At 46.7% G+C, this 24,438-nt stretch overlaps 1 long non-coding RNA gene across 1 annotated transcript; it reads left to right on the top strand.

Moving 5' to 3' along the window:
* Positions 1-13,471: 13,471 nt before the first annotated feature.
* On the top strand, positions 13,472-16,607 carry LOC147959276 (uncharacterized). Its single transcript, XR_015612123.1, has 2 exons — positions 13,472-13,868; positions 16,312-16,607. It is a non-coding gene; the product is annotated as an uncharacterized LOC147959276 (long non-coding RNA).
* Positions 16,608-24,438: the final 7,831 nt, after the last annotated feature.

The raw sequence follows: 24,438 nt of genomic DNA, 5'->3' as shown, positions 1-24,438 counted from the left end.
CACGTCGTGTACCTCGGCAACCTTCAAGCGGAAGCCTGGCGAGGCAGTCGGCCACGACCTGACTAACCACACAAGTCTCTCATCCAGGTTTATTGCCTATTCAGGTTCCATCCGCAAGGAGATCCGGCCGGGGTGTTGTCGGTGGGAACGACACCTATGGGATCGCAAGAATCCCTACTACGGTTAGCGGGGCGCGGGGTCGTGAGAAGAGCGGATCAAACAGATAGTACACAGTTTGTTTATCCAGGTTCGGACCGCGAGGATGCGTAAAACCCTACTCCTGCTTTGGTGGATGTATATTCCTATTCTTGAGCTAGCTTTGGGGCATTAGGAGCTCCAAAAAGCTGAATCCTTCTCCTGGTCGCCTCGGGCCTCCTTTTATAGAAAAAGGGGTCGCCACGGTGGCACACAAGAGATGGAAAGGGTACAGTGATGCGAGGTTATCCCTCGCATTACATGACAAGGCACATTTAATGCGTCTTGCTTAGGTGTCCTTGCTTTATTGGGGACGGGGGAGAAACCTGTCTCGTCCGTCGCCGCTCCTTCTTGTGTCGACACGCACCATGGCCAGCGATGCCTGTGATGCCATGTAGGTAGGCAGGCAGATGAGGCGGCGCAGTGGAGGGTCTTCACGAAGATCTGCATGCCGCCACGTAGGTGCCTGCCCAGCTGGTTGGGTCGGCAACCGCATGCGTACGGTGGTGGAAGTTTAGTCGGCGTGGGCCTGATGGTGGCCCTGCGGATGTTCTTGGAAAGGGCCTTGTCGGGGCCCCGGCAAGGGTCTTGCCGGGGCACCTGCTGTCATCCCCGGCAAGGCGCTTGCCGGGGGCCTTGTGGTCTTCCCTGGCTGGTATCTCGCTAAAGGTCGTCGTCTTCTTAATGCGTATCTGATCTTGAATGTCTTCACAAAGATCTGCATGCCACCACGGGGATGTCTCCCGAATCTTTGCCCCATGGGGGCAGTGGACTCAAGGGTGATTTGCTCAGTAGGCGTGGGGCGAGTCGCCGCGGCAAGGGTCTTGCCGGGGTTGCCAAAGCTGTCTCCCGACAAGGATCTTGCCGGTGGAGTCCGCTTCGTCTCCTTTGTTCTTCGTGGTTTTGGCCTTGGCGTCGTCCTAGTTCCCTTGAGCTTCGGGCTTACCCTGGCTCACCTCCCTTGCCTTGCTTGGTGTGGTGGTGCCCGCGGCTCTGACTGCCCGTGCACAGTTATAGGGGTACAAAAAGTGCACCCCTCTTTTTGTACACTATCAGGTGTCGCTCACGGCCCCAAACGATGTGAGCAGGGTTCCCAAGCCCACCATCCGGGTGCCACTTGGTACACCGGGCCACTGTGCCTAGTCTGTCCCAAGCCCACCTGTACCGGGTGCCACTTGGTAGACTACTAACACTACCTACAAACACCAGAAACTAGTTGCAACTCCTGGACAAAGCTCAGGTTGATTAATAAGTCGAGAGAGCTTGAAGCGCCCGGAGCCCAATGTGTGGTAGTAACTGTTCATGGATCATAAACACAGAACTCAGTTCCTGAGGACGGTTGCAATGAGACAACCCACCATGTACTCCTACATGGCCTCTCACCGCTACCTTTACCAAATCATGTTCGCACACTTAGCTCTCAACAGTAGGACATGTTCACCACATTCCAATTCATCCCCGATGAATCAGACCTGACTCAACTCTAAGCAGTAGCAGGCATGACAAACAAACATGAATGAGTAGGCACATCAGGGCTCAAATAACTCCTACTCATGCTAGTGGGTTTCATCTATTTACTGTGGCAATGACAGGTCATGCAGAGGAAAGGGGTTCAACTACCACAGCATGTAACAGTTGAATCGTTGTTGTCCTAATGCAGTAAAAGAGAGCAGGAGCGAGAGAGTGGGATTGTATCGGAATGAACAAGGGGGTTCTGCTTGCCTAACACTTCTGAAGAGGAACACACTTCATCGGTGTCATCGTTCTCGTCGTCGGTACACGTGTACCGAGAGGGGACAAAACACCGGCGACTGAGAAAAGAACATAATCAATGCAATGCCACAATATGATGCATGATCATGACATGGCAAAATGTTGTGATTTGAGCTAATGCATCTAGCTATGATTTAAATGAAGTTGGTTTGAATACATGATTCAAATTCCAACTCCATATATGATTATTTAAATGCCCTTTATTTGTTTTGTCCAAAGCAGAGGACAAACATTGTTCAAACATGCATGAAAATGGTACAGATGGATTCCTTGAATTTTTCTGATAATTTTTTATGTATAAATTATTTCATTCTGAGCTACGGTTGAATTTCTATGATTTTTAGAAGTTTGGTGTATTTTCTGAAATTTATAAATCATTTCTGATTTATTTTAATTCCAGAAAACTTTACTGCGTTAGCATTAAGTCATGCTGGTGTCAGCTAGTCAACAGGATCGTCCAGGTCAAACCTGACCAGTGGGGCCCACTAGTCAGTGACACACTGCTGATTGGGTCACTGACGTGTGAGGCCTGGTGAACGGCCACGTCAGCAAGTCAATGCTGACGCGTGGGGCCACTGTGATTAGTTTAAGCTAAACAGAGATACAAACTACGGTTAACTAAAACATGGGGCCCAGGTGTCAGTGACTGTGGGGCTTAATTAGTGGTCCATTAGCCCCTAATGACGTGTCCACGTCATCCAGAACGGCGGTTAGCCGCTGGCGCTAAAAAGAACATGGCGGGGTTGCCCGTCCGGCCGATTCCAGCGACGAGAGCTCGCGTGGATGGGTCCTGCGGACGCAGCGCGACGAGGCACGTCGATCGGTGGTGGTGGGTGGTAGTAGGCCGGCCAGAAACGGCAACGACGGCGAGTGAGGCGGCGGCCGGAGCTCGGCTTCGTGCAAGCGTGGCACTAGAGCAAGCAGGCGAGCGCGTAGAGGGGCTAGGCGGCCTCCTGGAGGCAGCAGGAGCGCGATGCGGTGCAAGGGCGCGGGTGGTTCGAGCTCGGGCCACGGCGGCGACAAAGTTGGGCGGCGGTGGGTTCGGTCATCGGCGAAGCGGCAGCTACGGCGTGCAAATGAGAAAACACAGAGGGGGACGAGGAGCATCAGCTCACAACGGTTGCAGCAGGCGTCGAAGCGGGCTCGGGGAAGCTCGGGAGGCGGCGAATCGACAACAACTATCTCCGGTGGACGACGAGGGAAACAGCAGCGGTGGCGGCGTTGCAGCGCGTCCGGGCCTCGTGGCTCGTCGAGGGGGTCGGGGACGTTGAGACGGAGCTCACAGGCACGGCGAGGGGTCGAGGGGGAGGCGGTGGCCGCGGCAATGACAAGCGGCGACGACAGCTCCGCTCAGTTTCGGAAGAGCGAGCGAGAGTAGAGGAGAGGAGGGCCACGGGGAAGAGTGAGAGGGGTCAGGGGGTTGTGTGGCGTCTCCCAGAGGCGTTCAGCGGCGAGCAGGCAAGCAAGAGGTGGCCGGCACGGGCACACGCCCTTCGTCCTCCTGGCAAGAGGAGGAAGACGACAGGGGAGGTAGAGATGGGTTGGGCCGGCTAGCTACAGTGTTGGGCCGGTTGGTGGGCTGCACAGGTGAGGCCAGGTACGATTCCCTCTCTCTCTTTTATTTCATGTTTCCTATTTTCTTTAAATCTGTTTTGATTTGATTTTTAACCCAAATCATTTTTCGAGCTTCTGTAAATTGTTGTATGGACTAGTGAGATTAATACAAAGCCCCACAACAATTTCCAGAATTATTGGATCATATTTGAAATATATCAAATATAAATCCAATGCAAATAATTATTGAATTAATTCCAAATGCCCAAAATAAATATTTATGAGCTCCTGAAAATATTGGTTTGAATTTTAGTTCTGGCCAATATTTTCGAAGAGAAACATGAACATTTTCTTGGACCCATTTGAAAAGATTTTAATGTTGATTATTTCTGAAGTGACTTCTGAGGGTTTCAACTAACCTCAATTCAACTTTCAGAATTTATACATGATGCATGATGCTCTCAAATGCAACTAATTACAAACAAATTCTAGGGCTGTGACAACTCACCCCCACTAAACAAGAATCTCGTCCCGAGATTCAGGACGTGAGGTAAGAAGACAAAGGGGACACAGAACTGACACAGTCTTCACGATCCATGTTACACTTCATAAGAACGTTGATTCGATCATCATCTTTGATTATGACATCCTTTCCTTAGAGAACTTCATCCAACATGGCGACAAGAGAGCAAGACAACCTCACAAGAATGGATCATCGATCTTAATGAACAGAAGATCAACTCACGGAATGAGACGTAGAAACATCCCTTGAGCTAAGACGCAAAACACACATCAGAGATGATGGATGAGAAACATATGGCAAAGGTTCAAATTGGTAGGAGACAATTCCATGCCGGAGTAGGATAGTGCATGGTTTTCAAGGTAGTGAGGAGATAATTGCCATGATTCCATAACGGGACACCTCGGGGAAGGTGACTCGTAGAATTATTCCCTTAAGTGGCAAAAGAATTACTTTTGATACAGAGATCATTGAAACTCTCTATACCAGCCTAAGGAAAATCACAATTGATCGTTTGAATGAATTCTAAAGAATGGCATACTCAGTTTGGAGAAGAAACTAGAGTTATAGGACAACTCGGGAATGGAAGGCACATTCCAATTAATACCAAGGATATAACCCAGTGACTGAGCGTGCTCTCAAGAACTTGAGCATTTCTGTATTCATCAAGGTTTTACCAACATCCGTGCCGAGGATCCTGGCAACACATCATACTACCATGATGAACGGTGATGGAGGATGCAGATGCAAGGAGGACATCACTTTCTCAGATTTTTCCTTAGCAATGCCAAAGAAGCAAATCTAGATGATTGACCGAGAGACATTTAGTACTCCGCTTCTAATGTTCTCCTTGATGTACTAGGTACCACGGTCAATGCTTAAAAGCATCAACATGGCCATCAAGTAAAGGTCGGACTTCGGGAGCACAAAAATCCATAAGGAACAACTTGTGGAATAAGTCATACCAAATACTCATGGAGAAGATGGTCTCATTGCTCATTCAAGATACTACCGTAATAGATCTTCCGACTAGGTGTGTCGGCTAGAACATCAACCTCGTCGGGCCTACATCGTAGATCTTGGAAATGTTCCAACCATCATATCTTCCTGAGATTCAGATCTGACTGGTAACATGATTTTTTTCAAACAACATGTCTAGAAAAGAAAGGTTGCAACACAAGTCGACGAGATAACGTTGCGAGACTCTCGAGAGATGAACTACGATAGCAAGCTCCAAAACATGAGTTGGTTTTGCTACACACATGTGAGCATGTTGTCCAAGACAAGAATGACCACATAGTAGTCTTATAATAAAACACTATCGAGTTCTGGTCGGGAACCATCATCAAGGATTTCGAAGTCTTTACGCAAGTCCATGGATTAGATCCCAAGCATAGACTTCTTTTCCTTGAACAAGTCAATCAGTGGCTTGGTGTGCTAGGGAATACATATGGAGTGGAGGTAATTAATCTACCAAACCATAGAATACATTCACCCATGCATAACTGACTTGGGATGGTACTAGAGGAAACAAAAACAATCTTTCTCGAGAACACACGGCAGCAACTTGCACCAAATGCACATGAATTCGAGGAAGTCACTTCTTCCATCCAAGCATAAGCTTCATGAACGGAACACGAAGGCATTGCTTACAAAGTTTTCAACACTAGGTTGATGTTCAACATGACTCATGGGGGAGACACAATGTTGCTGATGGGCTCAATAGCAACTCATCGGCATTTCCATATCACTGGACTTCCACCATTATGTGAACAATGTGATAGTATTGGTCATACCAAAGATGTAATGGTGTATGCTCGAGGAGTCAACCACGAGTAAGACAACATTACGAATATCGTTGGTTCTAACTTGATTTGACGATGGCCCACACTCAAATCAAGGTTTGCGAAGGTGATAGGTTCAACAACTGATCACGAGGAGCAATCGATGAAGATATCATCTTTCTTCAACAACCACAAAAACACAAGGATATCCCTTTGAAAATGAACTAAGTGGGACAAGCTTTCATCTTCCAACTCTCCAAGTTATTGTTTAGCTTATTGAACTAGTTCACGGGTATCCAACACAGAATCTTGGAGAATGGGTGGTTTAGAGGAAAACCAACATGATCACGAGCTCAACATAACAGTCAGGGGAAAACCTGGTAATACTTCCGAGAAGATATCCGGAAAATCACAAACCACTGATATGTCTCTAAGCTCGAGAACAATCTTGCTTTTCAAGGCAAGACGACATGATCAGAAAAGCAAGGGATTCAATCTTAGCTCAAAGATCGAGGAGTGCACCAGGAAAATGGTCTAGGTAGCACAATCTATCTTAGAATCATGATTCCATAACCAACACGCAAGTATGAGGTTATTGTCCATTAACTACCAAGCAACACAGTTGCTAGGAGTATTGATTTCACACATCACAATTCACTTGTCGGTATTCCGGTTGCGACAACATGACACCGAGGAATGAATAATGATGGCGAGAAGTATCACTACGTCAAGAATTTGTAAGGGAAGGTGCAATTCTCATGACATTCCTGACATAAAGTGGATAATACTTCAAGGTAGAATAGACCAATAGCTTGATTGCATTTGATCTGCGGAATACAACTGCTTTGACCCAATCCTAGAAATGGATGAGGTACTGGAGTTTGTTTCTCCTAGTCATTCTAAAATAGAACGGCTTGACGGACCACGGGAGTAATAGGCATCGATAAGACGAATGCACAACTATTACTGACTATCAAGTGATAGACTAGGGTCAGAATACAATTGAAGAGGAACAACTCAAGGAGCATATAATTTTCTGAGTTGTGTATGCATAGATTAGTATGTCGAGCAAAGCTCAACAGGTTTCTTCCGGATAACCCATGCAGAGAAGGTAGAACTGGCAGAGTCACAATTATGAACGGAGAACTCCTCCAGAGTACTCTGATTGTGATCTTTTGGTTCAAAGAACTTATGCCTTAATGGTTCATGGTATTTGGAAGAAGGATATACCATGGACCTTGTGGACTATCGCAAAGGTTACTAATATCCTAAAGGAACTAGCAAACACTATCAACATGAATGAGTAGAGTGAATGTCGGGTTCAAGAACCCAGGAGTGGAATGCCTACTAACTAAATGGCATCACGGGATGCTTTCAAGAATGATGGCCAGATTCATCACACTGGGAACATAAACATGGCCGGATTACTAGATGGTTTCATAAGACACCTAGAGTCATGATAATAGCTCCAACATATATACCGAGGCAATGAAGTACCTTAGCACACTAGTTAGTGTGGTTAATCTGACACAAAGGAACTTCGGAGCGGTAAGAAGGAATTTGCAAATGCATCAGATTGTTTAGAAACCTGGGATGACTCAGACAGCATAACGGCTGTAAATGCTCGAAGAAGATTTGAGACATCCTAAAAAAATGGTGGCATAGCCACTCAGCATCACAATATCAAGGTTCCGAGATCAACTATCAACACACGGAAGTAGTAGGAACTGAACTGGGGCTTGAATCCATCAATCTTATAAGTCTCTATCATAGTAACTCGTCATCCTGATAGATAGATGAGAAGGCCTAGTTCTTAATCCCCGTAGAAAAGAAGAGGTTGACTCAGATCAGAAGGGCATAAGGTAAAGGAGTAAAAAGAACCTTACGTTCCCTTCCACAATCAATTCCCTTATATAACTAAAGCATTTCTAGACACGACTTTGACCAACTTGGCTTGGTAATACTACAGGCAGTCAGGCCCTGATACCAAAACTGTCAGGACCCCGATTCCAAGTCACATCGATCTAGCCAGTAACACCTCATATCACTTTGCGGCCTCACGCACGGTATTCCCACGGGTGTCGCCTTACCATGGCCCGGGACCGTTTGCGCCTTTTGGCTCACGTATATGATAGTGTCGCCAGCATCCATATGACAGAGAATCCGGGCCAACATGACTAGTCGTGAACCCAAAGTGGCACTAACTTACGGGGACAGACATACATGAATCAACATCGAGCATGTCGGTCAGCAGCGTGCGAATCCGGGCTATAGCACTGGGCTAACAGGACTCCGGTGAACCGGGCTGTAGCAGGCTAGGCAGGACTCCGGATGTCACCGCGTGACATTTCCCTGAAGGGACAGACACAGGAACAAAGTGAATCACATGCCGGCCAGTCAAGTGTTCCGGAGCAGTAGTGCTGGGCTAGCAGGACTCCGGTGAACCGGGATGTAGCGGACTACTATGGCTCATGGGAGCACAAGACTACATTTCCCCATAAGAGATGCTACCAAGGATAAACAACTAGGTTGTCGGATCCCACACATACCAAGCATTTCAATAACATACACACAATATGCTCGATATGTGCAAATACAACATGGCATCACAACAGAACTCTATGACTCAAAGTATTTATTCATTAGGCTCCGAGGTGCGAGATATTACAAACATGGGTCTCATGACCCAACATTCAGAGCATACAAGTCAAAGCACATGCAGAAGCTTAACATGTCTGAGTACAGACATCTACAAATGAAAAAGGCTAAGAAGCCTGACTATCTACCAGATCCTGCTAAGGGCACAAGATCGTAGCTGAGGTATCAAGCTAAACGTCGAAGTCCACACGGAACTACTAGCGAGACTAACGTCTCTCTGCAAAGCATAAAATAGGCAAACATGAGTACAAATGTACCCAGCAAGACTTACATCATAACTAGCTACATATGCATCAGTATCAACAAAGGGGGTGGTGGAGTTTGACTGCAGCAAGCCAGCTTTGACTCAGTGGCTAACCTGAACTACTACTGCAAAACTCTTTGAGGTGGCGCACACGACTCCACATATTCACCATATCAATACACCACTACGGATCCGCTCCCCTCTCCCTACGAGAACGCCATCCATAGCACTCACACTTATCTTGCGCATTTTAGAGTATCCACTTTCACTTGTCTATGAATGATGCAAGGGGTCCGAGTTTCCATATCCGAGGAATCCGGCTATTCGAATAGATAATGATAACCCTGTAGGGGTGTACTTCTTCACACATGCTCTCACCACTTACCACCATGTACACTCGTGTACCTCAACAACCTTCAATCGGAAGCCTGGTGAGGGAGTCGGCCATGACCTGACTAACCACACAAGTCTCTCGTCCAGGTTTATCGCCTATTCGGGTTCCATCCGCAAGGAGATCAGGCCGGGGTGTCGCTCACGGCCCCAAACGATGTGAGCAGGGTTCCCAAGCCCACCATCCGGGTGCCACTTGGTACACCGGGCCACTATGCCTAGTCTGTCCCAAGCCCACCTGTACCGGGATTCCACTTGGTAGACTACTAACACTACCTACAAACACCAGAAACTAGTTGCAACTCCTGGACAGAGATCAGGTTGATTAATAAGTCGAGAGAGCTTGGAGCGCCCGGAGCCCAATGTGTGGTAGTAACTGTTCTTGGATCACAAACACATAACTCAGTTCCTGAGGATGGCTGCAATGAGACAACCCACCATGTACTCCTACATGGCCTCTCACAGCTACCTTTACCAAATCGTGTTCACACACTTAGCTCTAAACAGTAGGATATGTTCACCACATTCCAGTTCATCCCTGATGAATTAGACCTGACTCAACTCTAAGAAGTAGCAGGCATGACAAACAAACATGAATGAGTAGGCACATCAGGGCTCAAACAACTCCTACTCATGCTAGTGGATTTCATCTATTTACTGTGGCAATGACAGGTCATGCAGAGGAAAGGGGTTCAACTACCACAACATGTAACAGTTGAATCGTTGTTGTCCTAATGCAGTAAAAGAGAGCAGGAGCGAGAGAGTGGGATTGTATCGGAATGAACAAGGGGGTTTTGCTTGCCTGACACTTCTGAAGAGGAACACACTTCATCGGTGTCATCATTCTCGTCGTTGGTACACGTCTACCGAGAGGGGACAAACACCGGCAACTTAGGAAGAACACAATCAATGCAATGCCACAATATGATGCATGATCATGACATGGAAATATGTTGTGATTTGAGCTAATGCATCTAGCTATGATTTAAATGAAGTTGGTTTGAATACATGATTCAAATTCCAACTCCATATATGATTATTTAAATGCCCTTTATTTGTTTTGTCCAAAGCAGAGGACAAACGTTGTTCAAACATGCATGAAAATGGTACAGATGGATTCCTTGAATTTTTTTGATAATTTTTTATATATAAATTATTTCATTCTGAGCTAGGGTTGAATTTCTATGATTTCTAGAAGTTTGGGGTATTTTCTGAAAATTATAAATCATTTCTGATTTATTTTAATTCCAGAAAACTTTACTGCATCAGCATTAAGTCATGCTAGCATCAGCTGGTCAACAGGACCGTCCAGGTCAAACCTGACCAGTGGGGCCCACTGGTCAGTGACACACTACTGATTGGGTCACTGACGTGTGGGGCCTGGTGAACGGCCACGTCAGCAAGTCAACGCTGACGCGTGGGGCCACTGTGATTAGTTTAAGCTAAACAAAGAAATAAACTGCGGTTAACTAAAACATGGGGCCCAGGTGTCAGTGACTGTGGGGCTTAATTAGTGGTCCATTAGCCCCTAATGACGTGTCCACGTCATCCAGAACGGCGGTTAGCCGCTGGCGCTAAATGGAACACGGCGGGGTTGCCCGTCCGGCCGATTCCGGCGACGAGAGCTCACGTGGCTGGGTCCTGCGGACGCAGCGCGATGAGGCGCGTCGATCAGTGGTGGTGGGTGGTGCTAGGGCGACCGAAAACGGCAACGGCGGCGAGTGAGGCGGCGCCCGGAGCTCGGCTTCGTGCGAGCGTGGCGCTAGAGCAAGCAAGCGAGCGCGTAGAGGGGCTAGGCGGCCTCCTGGAGGCACCAGGAGCGCGATGCGGTGCAAGGGCGCGGGTGGTTCGAGCTCGGGACACGACGGCGACAAAGCCGGGCGGCGGTGGGTTCGGTCATCGGCGAAGCGGCAGCTACGACGTGCAAATGAGAAAACGGAGAGGGGGAGGAGGAGCAGCAGCAGCTCACAACAGTTGCAGTAGGCGTCGAAGCGGGCTCGGGGAAGCTCGGGAGGCGGCGAATCGACGGCGACGATCTCCGGTGGCCGACGAGGGAAACGGCTGCGGTGGCGGCGTTGCAGCGCGTCCGGGGCCTCGTGGCTTGTCGAGGGGGTCGGGGACGTCGAGACGGAGCTCGCAGGCACGGTGAGGGGTCGAGGGGGAGGCGGTGGCCGCGGCAACGACGAGCGGCGACGACGGCTCCGCTCGGCTTCGGAAGAGAGAGCGAGAGCAGAGGAGAGGAGGGCCACGGGGAAGAGTGAGAGGGGTTAGGGGGTTGCGTGGCGTCTCCCAGAGGCGTTCAGCGGCGAGCAGGCAAGCAGGAGGTGGCCGGCGCATGCACGCGTGCGTTTGGCGCACGCCCTTCGTCCTCCTGGCAAGAGGAGGAAGACGACAAGGCAGGTAGAGATGGGTTGGGCCGGCTAGCTACAGTGTTGGGCCGGTTGGTGGGCTGCACAGGTGAGGCCAGGTGCGATTCCCTCTCTCTCTCTCTCTCTTTTATTTTCTGTTTCCTATTTTCTTTAAATCTGTTTTGATTTGATTTTTAACCCAAATCATTTTCTGAGCTTCTGTAAATTGTTGTATGGACTAGTGACATTAATATAAAGCCCCACAACAATTTCCAGAATTATTGGATCATATTTGAAATATATCAAATATAAATCCAATGCAAATAATTATTGAATTAATTCCAAATGCCCAAAATAAATATTTATGAGCTCCTGAAAATATTGGTTTGAATTTTAGTTCTGGACAATATTTTCAAAGAGAAACATGAACATTTTCTTGGACCCATTTGAAAAGATTTTAATGTTGATTATTTCTGAAGTCACTTCTGAGGGTTTCAACTAACCTCAATTCAACTTTCAGAATTTAGACATGATGCATGATGCTCTCAAATGCAACTAATTACAAACAAATTCTAGGGCTGTGACAGTGCCCCCCTCCCCCGTATATAAAGGAGGGGAGGAGGAGGAGGGCCGGCCTCAAGGGGCGCGCCTAAGGGGGGGATTCCTACTCTTAGTAGGAGTAGGTTTCCCCGTTTCCTAGTCCAAGTAGGAGAAGAAGGAAGGAGAGGAAGAAGAGAAGGAAAGGGGGGGCGGCCCCCTAGCCCTAGTCCAATTCGGTTTGGGCTAGGGGGGCGCCACCTCCTAGCCTGCCTCCTCTCTTCCAGCACTAGGCCCATAAGGCCCAATAACTTCCCGGAGGGGGTTCCGGTAACCCCTGGTACTCCGAAACTTATCCGAAACGACCCGAACCATTCCAATGTCCGAATGTAACCTTTCAATATATGAATATTTATGTCTTGACCATTTCGAGACTCCTCGTCATATCCGTGATCACATTTGGGACTTCGAACAACCTTCGGTACATCAAATCACATAACTCATAATACATATCGTCATCGAACGTTAAGCGTGCGGACCCTACGGGTTCGAGAACTATGTAGACATGACCGAGACACATCTCCGGTCAATAACCAATAGCGGAACCTGGATGCTCATATTGGTTCCTACATATTCTATGAAGATCTTTATCGGTCAAACTGCATAACAACATGCGTTGTTCCCTTTGTCATCGGTATGTTACTTTCCCGAGATTCGATCATCGGTATCATCTTAGCTAGTTCAATCTCGTTACCGGCAAGTCTCTTTATTCGTTCGATAATGCATCATCTCGCAACTAACTCATTAGTCACATTGCTTGCAAGGATTATAGTGATGTGCATTACCGAGAGGGCCTAGATATACCTCTACGATACACGGAGTGACAAATCCTAATCTCGATCAATGCCAATGTAACACCCCAATAGTTAAACTACATTAATCACGCACTAATGGTGCCAAGTCACCATACTTAATTTTTGCTAACCACTTTGTTCTGAACCGACCTCAAATTTAATTTTTTTAAACACAAGCTAAATTATTATCTCTCCAAACTGTAAAGTTAAAATGTTCGCATTTTGGTATAAATTCCCCTGATCATTTTCATGTTACAACAAACCTCATTTGACTCACCAACAATTACCTAGTAAATAAATCAGTGGCCCAATAGCACTTATGTGGAGCATTTCAACTCAAACATAAATTGGATGGATTTGAAACAACCCCTAAACCTTGTGGGAAACTCCATAGTATCACCAAGTATTTTAATGAAAAGTCTCATGTTCAACAAAAATCATTTAGTACGAAAGAAAATTACAAAACAAAAGCTAAAGCAGAAAATAGAGAGAGAAAAGAATAAAGGAAAAAGCCACAACTATGCACCTAAACGGCCCAATGAACAGTGCAGCCCAGCCCAGCCCACTCAATGGGCCTTCTTCCACCCCCTCCCGCTACAGGTCACAGTGGGTGTGCGTGGCGCACATCCACGACGGCCATGGCCGTGGATGCTCTCCACATCGCCCCCATGGGCTTATAACTACGTCGACCGAAACCCTAGCCCGCACCTTGTCCAACCACCCCTCGATCCCCCTTCGTCCACCCCCTCATCTGCTCGTTTTCGAGCAGGAAAGCTCCGCGGTCACCACTGTCTCGCCCTTGTGGCCACGGCCACCGTCATCGCCGTCCCTCGAGAGCATGTCCAGGAGGTCCTCCAAGGTCGCCTTCGTCAGTTCCGGGCATCGATTTGAGCTGAGGCACTGTGTAGCCGTCACCATCTTCATCTTCTCCGCACGGCCGCCACCACCTCGTTGTCGTTGCCACTGCTCCGGGCCTCCCCCGACCTCCTAACCTCGTCCACAAGAACCGCGGTGAGCTCCTCCCTCGGATCCCCCTTTTCCCCGTTCGATTTGGACTCCGTAAGCTGCCTTCACCATTGTGCCAGATCTCGCGTGTACGCGTACGTATGTGTGTGTGCTCTGCGCTGCTGCTATGCCTTGCACTGCTGCTGCTTTGGGCTGCTGCTTCGTTGCTACTCCGGTTGCTGGCCGTTGCGTGCTGCTGCTCCTAGGCGCTGCCGCTGCTGTTCTATCAGCTGTTGCCGCTTCTGTCGCTGCTGCTCCCGTGCCGCTTGCCTCGCCTGTTGCTCCGCCCGGCCGCGCCTAGCCACCACAATCGCCGCCCACCGCTCACTGCCGGCGCCACCCGCCGCTCGCTGCCGGTACCAGCGCGCCCGCTGGTGGCCTTGCCATGGCCGCTGTCGCTGCAGACCGTCCGGCCGCGCTGTGGCCATGTCTCGGCCGTGGCCGCATGCGTAAGCATGTATGCGCCCCAGCCATGCCCCAAGTCCAGTGCCACCTGGGCCGGCCCCATGTTAATTAATTGCTAATTAAAATATGTAACCCCCCACTAACTAGTCTATTGCAGGTGGGGTCCTTCTGCTAATTATATGTCTAATCAAAAGTAGTGACAATGACATGTGGGCCACACTGTCTTGTTGACTAGTCAAAAGTGGTCTAGGTTGACTGGGTTGACTGCACTTTAGAGTTTAATATTTGAATTTAAAACAATTCCAGTAAATTGCTAAAACTTTAAAAATCATATAAATTAAACCGTAACTCCGATGAAAATACTTTGTATATGAAAATTGCTTAGAACGACGAGACGAATCCAAATACGCAGAGACGAATCCGAATACGCAGTTCGTTCGTCCACCACACGTACCTAGCATAGCGAACCTGCAACCTTCCCTCTCCGGTTCACCCGTCCACCACACTTTCCCGGATGTTTCCCCCCTTTGCCGGTATCGCCTAGTACCTCGTTAGGTCACCCCCTTGCACTGCGTATTTCCATGTTATGCTTTTTGATGCTTTGATTGCTATGTTATTTATTGTGTTCCCCCTTCGTTATTTATTTTCGGTAAACCTCGAGACTGCCGCCGGTGACCCCTCGTTCGACTACGGTGTCGACGACCCCTCCTTCTTGCCAGAGCAACCAGGCAAGCCCCCCTTGATCACCAGATATTGCATATTCTTCTCTCTACTGCTTGCATTAGAGTAGTAGCATGTCACTGCTTTCCGTTAATCCTATCCAGATGCATAGCCCGTCTTTGCTACTACTATCGTTACCCTTACCTGCAATCCTAAATTCTTAGTATAGGATGCTAGTATTCCATTAGTGGCCCTACATTCTTGTCTGTCTACCATGCTATACTATCGGGCCGTGATCACTCGGGAGGTGATCACGGGTATATACTATATATCTTATACATGATACATGTGATGACTAAAGACGAGTTGGCTCGTAGAGTACCCGCGAGTGATTCACGGATTGGGGGCTGAAAGGACCTTTTGTCCCGATGGCCCTCTGGGTGGATCTTTGTGGCGGTGCGGCAGGGTAGGTTGAGACCACCTAGGAGAGAGGTGGGCCTGGCACTAGTCGGCGTCCGCGGTTACTTCAAAATAACAAGCTTAACGAGATCTTGGTATTTGATCTGAGTCTGGCCACTGGCCTATACGCACTAACCGACTACGCGGGAACAGTTATGGGCACTCGACGTTGTGGTATCAGCCGAAGCCTTTGTGACATCAGCGACTAAGCGGCACGCGCCGGGTTGGACCGCGTAACGCAACTTCCTTTGTAATGGAGGTTGCTAGGTCTGCTCACCGGCCGCGTACGCAACGTGCAGGTGTGCAATGGGCGATGGGCCCAGACTCCTGCGCCATAGGATTTAGACCGGCATGCCGACCTCTCTGTTGTGCCTAGGTGGGGTTGCGACGTGTTGATCTTCCGAGGCCGGGCATGACCCAGGAAAGTGTGTCCGGCCAAAGGGGATCGAGCGTGTTGGGAAATGTGGTGCACCCCTGCAAGGAAGTTTATCTATTCTAATAGCCGTGTCCCTCGGTAAAAGGACGATCCAGAGTTGTACCTTGACCTTATGACAACTTAGGACCGGATACTTAATAAAATACACCCTTCCAAGTGCCAGATACAACCCGGTGATCGCTCTCTCACAGGGCGACGAGGGGAGGATCGTCGGGTAGGATTATGCTATGCGGTGATACTTGGTTAACTTACCATCTACTCTCTTCTTCTACTTTAAGATGGAGGCTGCCAGAAGCGTAGTCTTCGATAGGACTAGCTACCCCCCCCCCTCTTATTCTGGCATTCTACAATTCAGTCCACATATACTACCCCTAACATTGATACCAATGCATATGTATTGTACCTCCTTGCTTGCGAGTACTTTGGATGAGTACTCACGGTTGCTTTGCTCACCCTTTTTCCCTTTCTATACCTGGTTATTGCAACCAGACGTTGGAGTCCAGGAGCCAGACGCCACCGTCGACAACAACTCCTACTACACTGGAGGTGCCTACTACTTCGTGCAGGCCGCTGACGACGACCAGGAGTAGTTTAGGAGGATCCCAGGCAGGAGGCCTGCGCCTCTTTCCATCTGTATCCCAGTTTGTGCTAGCCATCTTATGGCAACTTGTTTAACTTATGTCTGTACTCAGATATTGTTGCTTCCGCTGACTCGTCTATGATCGAGCTTTTGTATTCGAGCCTTCGAGGCCCCTGGCTTGTAATATAAAGCTTGTATTGTTTTATTTTGTGTCTAGAGTTGTGTTGTGATATCTTCCCGTGAGTCCTTGATCTTGATCGTACACATTTGCGTGTATGATTAGTGTACGGTCGAATCGAGGGCGTCACAGCAAACTCAACAAACACCATCGGAGACACCTGTAGAGCATCTTTATAATCACCTAATTACGTTGTGACGTTTGATAGCACACAAGGTGTTCCTCCAGTATTCGGGACTTGTATAATCTCATAGTCATAGGAACATGTATAAGTCATGAAGAAAGCAGTAGCAATAAACTAAATGATCATAGTGCTAAGCTAACGGATGGGTCTAGTCCATCACATCATTCTTTAATGATGTGATCCCGTTCATCAAATGAAAACACATGTCCATGGCTAGGAAACTTAACCATCTTTGATTAACGAGCTAGTCAAGTAGAGGCATACTAGGGACACTCTGTTTGTCTATGTATTCACACATGTACTAAGTTCCCGGTTAATACAATTCTAGCATGAATAATGAACATTTATCATGATATAAGGAAATATAAATAAGAACTTTATTATTGCCTCTAGGGCATATTTCCTTCAGTCTCCCGCTTGCACTAGAGTCAATAATCTAGATTACACAGTAATGATTCTAACACCCATGGAGTCTTGGTGCTGATCATGTTTTACTCGTGAGAGAGGCTTAGTCAACGGGTCTGCAATATTCAGATCCGTATGTATCTTGCAAATCTCTATGTCTCCCTCCTTGACTTGATCGCGGATGGAATTGAAGCGCCTTTTGATGTGCTTCGTTCTCTTGTGAAATCTAGATTCCTTTGCCAAGGCAATTGCACCAGTATTGTCACAAAAGATTTTCATTGGACCCGATGCACTAGGTATTACACCTAGATCGGATATGAACTCCTTCATCCAGACTCCTTCATTTGCTGCTTCCAAAGCAGCTATATATTCCGCTTCACACGTAGATCCCGCCACGACGCTCTGCTTAGAACTGCACCAACTGACAGCTCCACCATTTAATAAAAATACGTATCCAGTTTGTGACTTAGAGTCATACGAATCAGTGTCAAAGCTTGCATCGACGTAACCATTTACGACGAGCTCTTTGTCACCTCCATAAACGAGAAACATATCCTTAGTCCTTTTCAGGTATTTCAGGATGTTCTTGACCGTTGTCCAGTGATCCACTCCTGGATTACTTTTGTACCTCCCCGCTAAACTAATAGCAAGGCACACATCAGGTCTGGTACACATCATTGCATACATGATATAACCTATGGCTGAAGCATAGGGAATGACTTTCATTTTCTCTCTATCTTCTGCAGTGGTCGGGCATTGAGTCTGACTCAACTTCACACCTTGTAACACAGGGAAGAACCCTTTCTTTGCTTGATCCATTTTGAACTTTTTCAAAACTTTATCAAGGTATGTGCTTTGTGAAAGTCCAATTAAGCGTCTTGTTCTATCTCTATAGATCTTGATTCCCAATATAGAAGCAGCTTCACCGAGGTCTTTCATTGAAAAATTCTTATTCAAGTATCCTTTTATGCTATTCGAAAATTTAGTATCATTTCCGGTCAACAATATGTCATCCACAGATAATATCAGAAATGCTACAGAGCTCCCACTTACTTTCTTGTAAATACAGGCTTCTCAAAAAGTCTGTATAAAACTATATGCTTTGATCACACTATCAAAGCGTATATTCCAACTCCGAGATGCTTGCACCAGTCCATAAATGGATCGCTGGAGCTTGCACACTTTGTTAGCACCTTTTGGATCAACAAAACCTTCTGGTTGCATCATATACAACTCTTCTTTAAGATATCCATTAAGGAATGCAGTTTTGACATCCATTTGCCAAATTTCATAATCATAAAATGCAACAATTGCTAACATGATTCAGACAGACTTTTAAGCATCGATACGAGTGAGAAGATCTCATCGTAGTCAACACCTTGAACTTGTCGAAAACCTTTTTGCGACAATTCGAGCTTTATAGATATTAACACTACTATCAGCGTTCGTCTTCCTCTTGAAGATCCATTCATTCTCAATGGCTCGCCGATCATTGGGAAAGTCAATCAAAGCCCATACTTTGTTCTCATACATGGATCCCATCTCAGATTTCATGGCCTCAAGCCATTTTGCGGAATATGGGCTCATCATCGCTTCCTCATAGTTTGTAGGTTCATCATGGTCTAGTAACATGACTTCCAGAACAGGATTGCCGTACCACTCTGATGCGGATCTTACTCTGGTTGACCTACGAGGTTCGGTAGTAACTTGATCAGAAGTTTCATGATCATCATCATTAGCTTCCTCACTAATTGGTGTAGGAATCAGTGGATCTGATTTCTATGATGAACTACTTTCCAATAAGGGAGAAGGTATAGTTACCTCATCAAGTTCTACTTTCCTCCCACTCACTTCTTTCGAGAGAAACTCCTTCTCTATAAAGGATCCATTCTTAGCAACAAATAAGTTGCCTTCGGATCTGTGATAGAAGGTGTACCCAACTGTCTCCTTTGGGTATCCTATGAAGACACATTTCTCCGAGTTGGGTTCAAGCTTATCAGGTTGAAGCTTTTTCACATAAGCATCGCAACCCCAAACTTTAAGAAACGACAACTTGGGTTTCTTGCCAAACCACAATTCATATGGCGTCGTCTCAATGGATTTCGTTGGTGCCCTATTTAACGTGAATGTAGCCGTCTCTAAAGCATAACCCCAAAATGATAGCGGTGAATTAGTAAGAGACATCATCGATCGCACCATATCTAATAAAGTGCGGTTACGATGTTCGGACACACCGTTACGCTGTGGTGTTCCAGGTGGCGTGAGTTGCGAAACTATTCTGCATTGTTTCAAATGAAGACCAAACTCATAACTCAAATATTCACCTCCACGATTAGATCTTAGAAACTTAATTTTCTTATTACGATGATTTTCCACTTAACTCTGAAATTCTTTGAACTTTTCAAATGTTTCAGACTTATGTTTCATCAAGTAGACATACCCATATCTTCTCAAATCATCTGTGAAGGTCAGAAAATAAGGATACCCGCCATGAGCATCAACACTCATCGGACCAATACATCAGTATGTATTATTTCCAATAAGTCGGTTGCTCGTTCCACTGTTCCAAAGAACAGAGTTTTAGTCATCTTGCCCATGAGGCATGGTTCGTAAGAATCAAGTGATTCATAATCAAGTGATTCCAAAACCATCAGCATGGAGTTTCTTCATGCGCTTTCCACCAATATGACCTAAACGGCAGTGCCACAAGTAAGTTGCACTATTATTATTAAACTTATATCTTTTGGCTTCAATACTATGAATATGTGTATCACTACTATCGAGATTCAATAAAAATAGACCACTCATCAAGGGTGCATGACCATAAAAGATATTACTCATATAAATAGAACAACCATTATTCTCTGATTTAAATGAATAACCGTCTCGCATCAAACAAGATCCAGATATAATGTTCATGCTTAACGCTGGCACCAAATAACAATTATTCAGGTCTAATACTAATCCCAAAGGTAGATGTAGAGGTAGCGTGCCAACCGCGATCACATCGACTTCGGAACCATTTCCCACGTGCATCATCACCTCGTCCTTAGCCAATCTTCGCTTAATCCGTAGCCTCTGTTTCGAGTTGCAAATATGAGCAACAGAACCAGTATCAAATACCCAGGCGCTACTATGAGCATTAGTAAGGTACACATCAATAACATGTATATCAAATATACCTTTCATTTTGCCATCCTTCTTATCCACCAAATACTTGGGGCAGTTCCGCTTCCAGTGACCAGTCCCTTTGCAGTAGAAGCACTCAGTCTCGGGCTTAGGTCCAGACTTGGGCTTCTTCACTTGAGCAGCAACTTGCTTGTCGTTCTTCTTGAAGTTCCCCTTCTTCCCTTTGCCCTTTTTTCTTGAAACTAGTGGTCTTATTAACCATCAACAGTTGATGCTCCTTCTTGATTTCTACCTCCGCAGCTTTTAGCATCTCGAAGAGCTCAGGAATTGTCTTATCCATCCCCTGCATATTATAGTTCATCACGAAGCTTTTATAGCTTGGTGGTAGTGATTGAAGAACTCTATCAATGACACTATCATCAGGAAGATTAACTCCCAGTTGAGTCAAGTGGTTGTGGTACCCAGACATTCTGAGTATATGTTCACTGACAGAACTATTCTCCTCCATCTTGCAGCTGTAGAACTTATTGGAGACTTCATATCTCTCAATCCAGGCATTTTCTTGAAATATTAACTTCAACTCCTGGAACATCTCATATGCTCCATGACGTTCAAAACGTTGTTGAAGTCCCAGTTCTAAGCCGTAAAGCATGGCACACTGAATTATCGAGTAGTTTTTTTGAAGCTCTGGATAGTGGGGAAGACCCCCACTAACTTTGTATTACCAAAAAAATAAGGTCTACAAACCGGAAGTATTTACATGGTGAGAATGGGGTGGGAGGTGGAGGAACGAAGCTAAGGAAAAACAAAAAAGTAAATAAGAGGGCAGCAGGGGGATCTAAACTGAAGCAACCAAATTAAGAATGAAGGGCTCAAGCTCCTTCTTGGTTCTGTATCTTAATAACTCGAAGTCACTCTTAAACTATCGAGTAGTCATCAGCTTTACTCTGCCAGACGTTCTTAACGTCATCAGCAGCATCTGTAGCAGGTCTAGCACCTAGCGGTGCTTCCAGGACGTAATTCTTCTGTGCAGCAATGAGGATAATCCTCAAGCTACGGACCCAGTCCGTGTACTTGCTACCATCATCTTTCAAGTTAGCTTTCTCTAGGAACGCATTAGAATTCAATGGAACAGTAGCACGGGCCATTTATCTACATTAACATAGACATGCAAAATACTATCAGGTACTAAGTTTATGATAAATTAAAGTTCAATTAATCATATTACTTAATAACTCCCACTTAGATAGACATCCCTCTAATCATCTAAGTGATCCATATCAACTAAAACATGTCCAATCAACACGTGAGATGGAGTAGTTTTCAATGGTGAACATCACTATGTTGACCATATCTACTATATGATTCACGCTCGACCTTTCGGTCTCAGTGTTCCGAGGCCATATCTGCATATGCTAGGCTCGTCGAGTTTAACCTGAGTATTCTGCTTATGCAAAACTGGCTTGCACCTGTTGTATGTGAACGTAGAGCTTATCACACCCGATCATCACGTGGTGTCTCGGCACGACGAACTGTAGCAACGGTGCATACTCAGGGAGAACACTTATACCTTGAAATTTAGTGAGAGATCATCTTATAATGCTACCATCATATTAAGCAAAATAAGATGCATAAAGGATAAAGATCACATGCAATCAATATCAGTGATATGATATGGCCATCATCATCTTGTGCCTTTGATCTCCATCTCCAAAGCACTGTCATGATCACCATCGTCACCGGCTTGACACCTTGATCTCCATCGTAGCATCGATGTCGTCTCGCCAATTATTGCTTCTACGACTATCGCTACCGCTTTGCGATAAAGTAAAGCAATTACATGGCGATTGTATTTCATACAATAAAGCGACAACCATATGGCTCCTGTCAGTTGTCGATAACTACTACAAAACATGATCATCTCATACAATAATTTATATAATCACGTCTTGACCATATCACATCACAGCATGCCCTGCAAAAACATGTGAGACGTCCTCTACTTTGTTGTTGCAAGTTTTACGTGGCTGCTATGGGCTTAGCAAGAACCATTCTTACCTATGCATCAAAAACCACAACGATTTTTCATCAAGTGCATTGTTTTAACCTTCAACAAGGACCGGGCGTAGTCACACTCGATTCAACTAAAGTTGGAGAAACAGACACCCACTAGCCACCTTTGTCCGAAGCACTTTGGTAGAACCAGTCTCATGAACGCGGTCATGTAATGTCGGTCTGGGCCGCTTCATCCAACAATATCGCCGAATCAAAGTATGACATGCTGGTAAGAAGTATGACTATTATCGCCCACAACCCTTTGTGTTCTACTCGTGCATATAACATCTACGCATAGACCTGGCTCGAATGCCACCGTTGGGGAATGCAGTATTTCAAAAAAATTCCTACGATCACGCAAGATTTTATCTAGGAGATGCATAGCAACGAGAGGGGAGAGTGTATCTACGTACCCTCGTAGACCAAAAGTGGAAGCGTTTAATAACGCGGTTGATGTAGTCGAACATCTTCTCGATCCAACCGATCAAGTACCGAACGCACGGCACCTCCGCGATCTGCACACGTTCAGCTTGGTGACGTCCCTCATACTCTTGATCCAGCTGAGGCCGAGGGTGAGTTCTGTCAGCATGATGGCGTGTTGACGGTGATGATGAAGTTACCGACGCAGGGCTTCGCCTAAGCACTACGACAATATAACCGAGGTGGAAAACTATGGAGGGGGGCACCACACATAGCTAAAGATCAACTTGTGTGTCTATGGGGTGCCCCCCTTGTCGGTGTCAAAACTGGCGGATCTCGGGTAGGGGGTCCCGAACTGTGCCTCTAAGGTCGATGGTAACAGGAGACAGGGGACACAATGTTTTACCCAGGTCTGGGCCCTCTCTATGGAGGTAATACCCTACGTCCTACTCGATTGATGTTGATGAATATGAGTATTACAAGAGTTGATCTAGCACGAGGTCGTAATGGCTAAACCCTAGAGGTCTAGCTTGTATGGTTATGATAATGTATATGTCCTCCGGACTAAGTCCGCCTTCGGTTTATATAGACACCGGGAGGATCTAGGGTTACACAAGGTCGGTTACAAAGAAAGGAATCTACATATTTGGTCGCCAAGCTTTCCTTCCACACCAAGGAGAGTCCTGTCCGGACACGGGTGCAGTCTTCGGTCTTCGTTTCTTCATAGCCCATCAGTCCGGCCCATGGCTAATAGGCCGGACGCCCGAGGACCCCTTAGTCCAGGACTCCCTCAGTAGCCCCTGAACCTAGCTTCAATGACAAGGTATCCGGCGCGTAGATCTATCTTCGGCATTGCAAGGCGGGTTCCTCCTTCCGAACTCCAAAATAGTCTTCGGATGTATTGAACGTGTCCGGACCTGTAACACACACCACACACAACCGCAGAGTGAATATAATTTTACATGAGCCCAATCTGCTGACAACCTTCTGTAACATGACATCACATCTGTCCGGTCATAATTTCGAACCGTTTTTTGTCTGCCGCTCCACATTTCGAGGCGCGGTTGCCATTGGCACGTCTTGTCAAAGCAGAGATCGTGTCCCCTTATTACTGGATTCTTATCAATATGGGCATGGGTAACCCAACTGTACCGTTTACACGGCCCTTGGGAATAGGCGAGTTTTGAGGTGAGTAGGAAGGCGTTTGACATTCACGGCCTTTATAAGGGGATAAGGATTCATCCTCATTCACCCACGCCTTCTCCTTCCTCTGCCCATCCATCCTTGAGCTCCAACGCCCAAGCTCTAGCTTCCCCCGTCGGAGAAAGCACTCCAACCATGTCCAGATCCGGAGCTGGAGGCAAGTGGATGGCCTCCTCTGTTAAGAAGAAAGACATCAAGGAGCTCCAAGAGGCCGGATACCTGGCCAGTGAGATCATTCACCGTCTCCCGGCCAAGGGAAAGATCATCCCTACCCCAGAGCCCCATGAGAGAGTTGTGTTTCTCACACATTTCGTCCGTGGGATGGGATTCCCTCTCCACCCGTTTGTTCGCAGACTGATGTTTTACTACGGGCTGGACTTCCATGATCTAGCCCCCAACTTTATCCTCAACATATCGGCATTTATAGTCGTTTGCGAGGCCTTTCTCTATCCCACCTCACTT

The sequence above is a fragment of the Triticum urartu genome, chromosome 7A (genome assembly GCF_056163025.1).
Source record: "Triticum urartu cultivar PI428250 chromosome 7A, HENAU_Tu73, whole genome shotgun sequence".
NCBI classification, from domain to species: domain Eukaryota; kingdom Viridiplantae; phylum Streptophyta; class Magnoliopsida; order Poales; family Poaceae; genus Triticum; species Triticum urartu.
The sequence above is the reverse complement of the archived record's forward strand: the minus strand, read 5'-3'. Positions and strand labels throughout refer to the sequence as shown.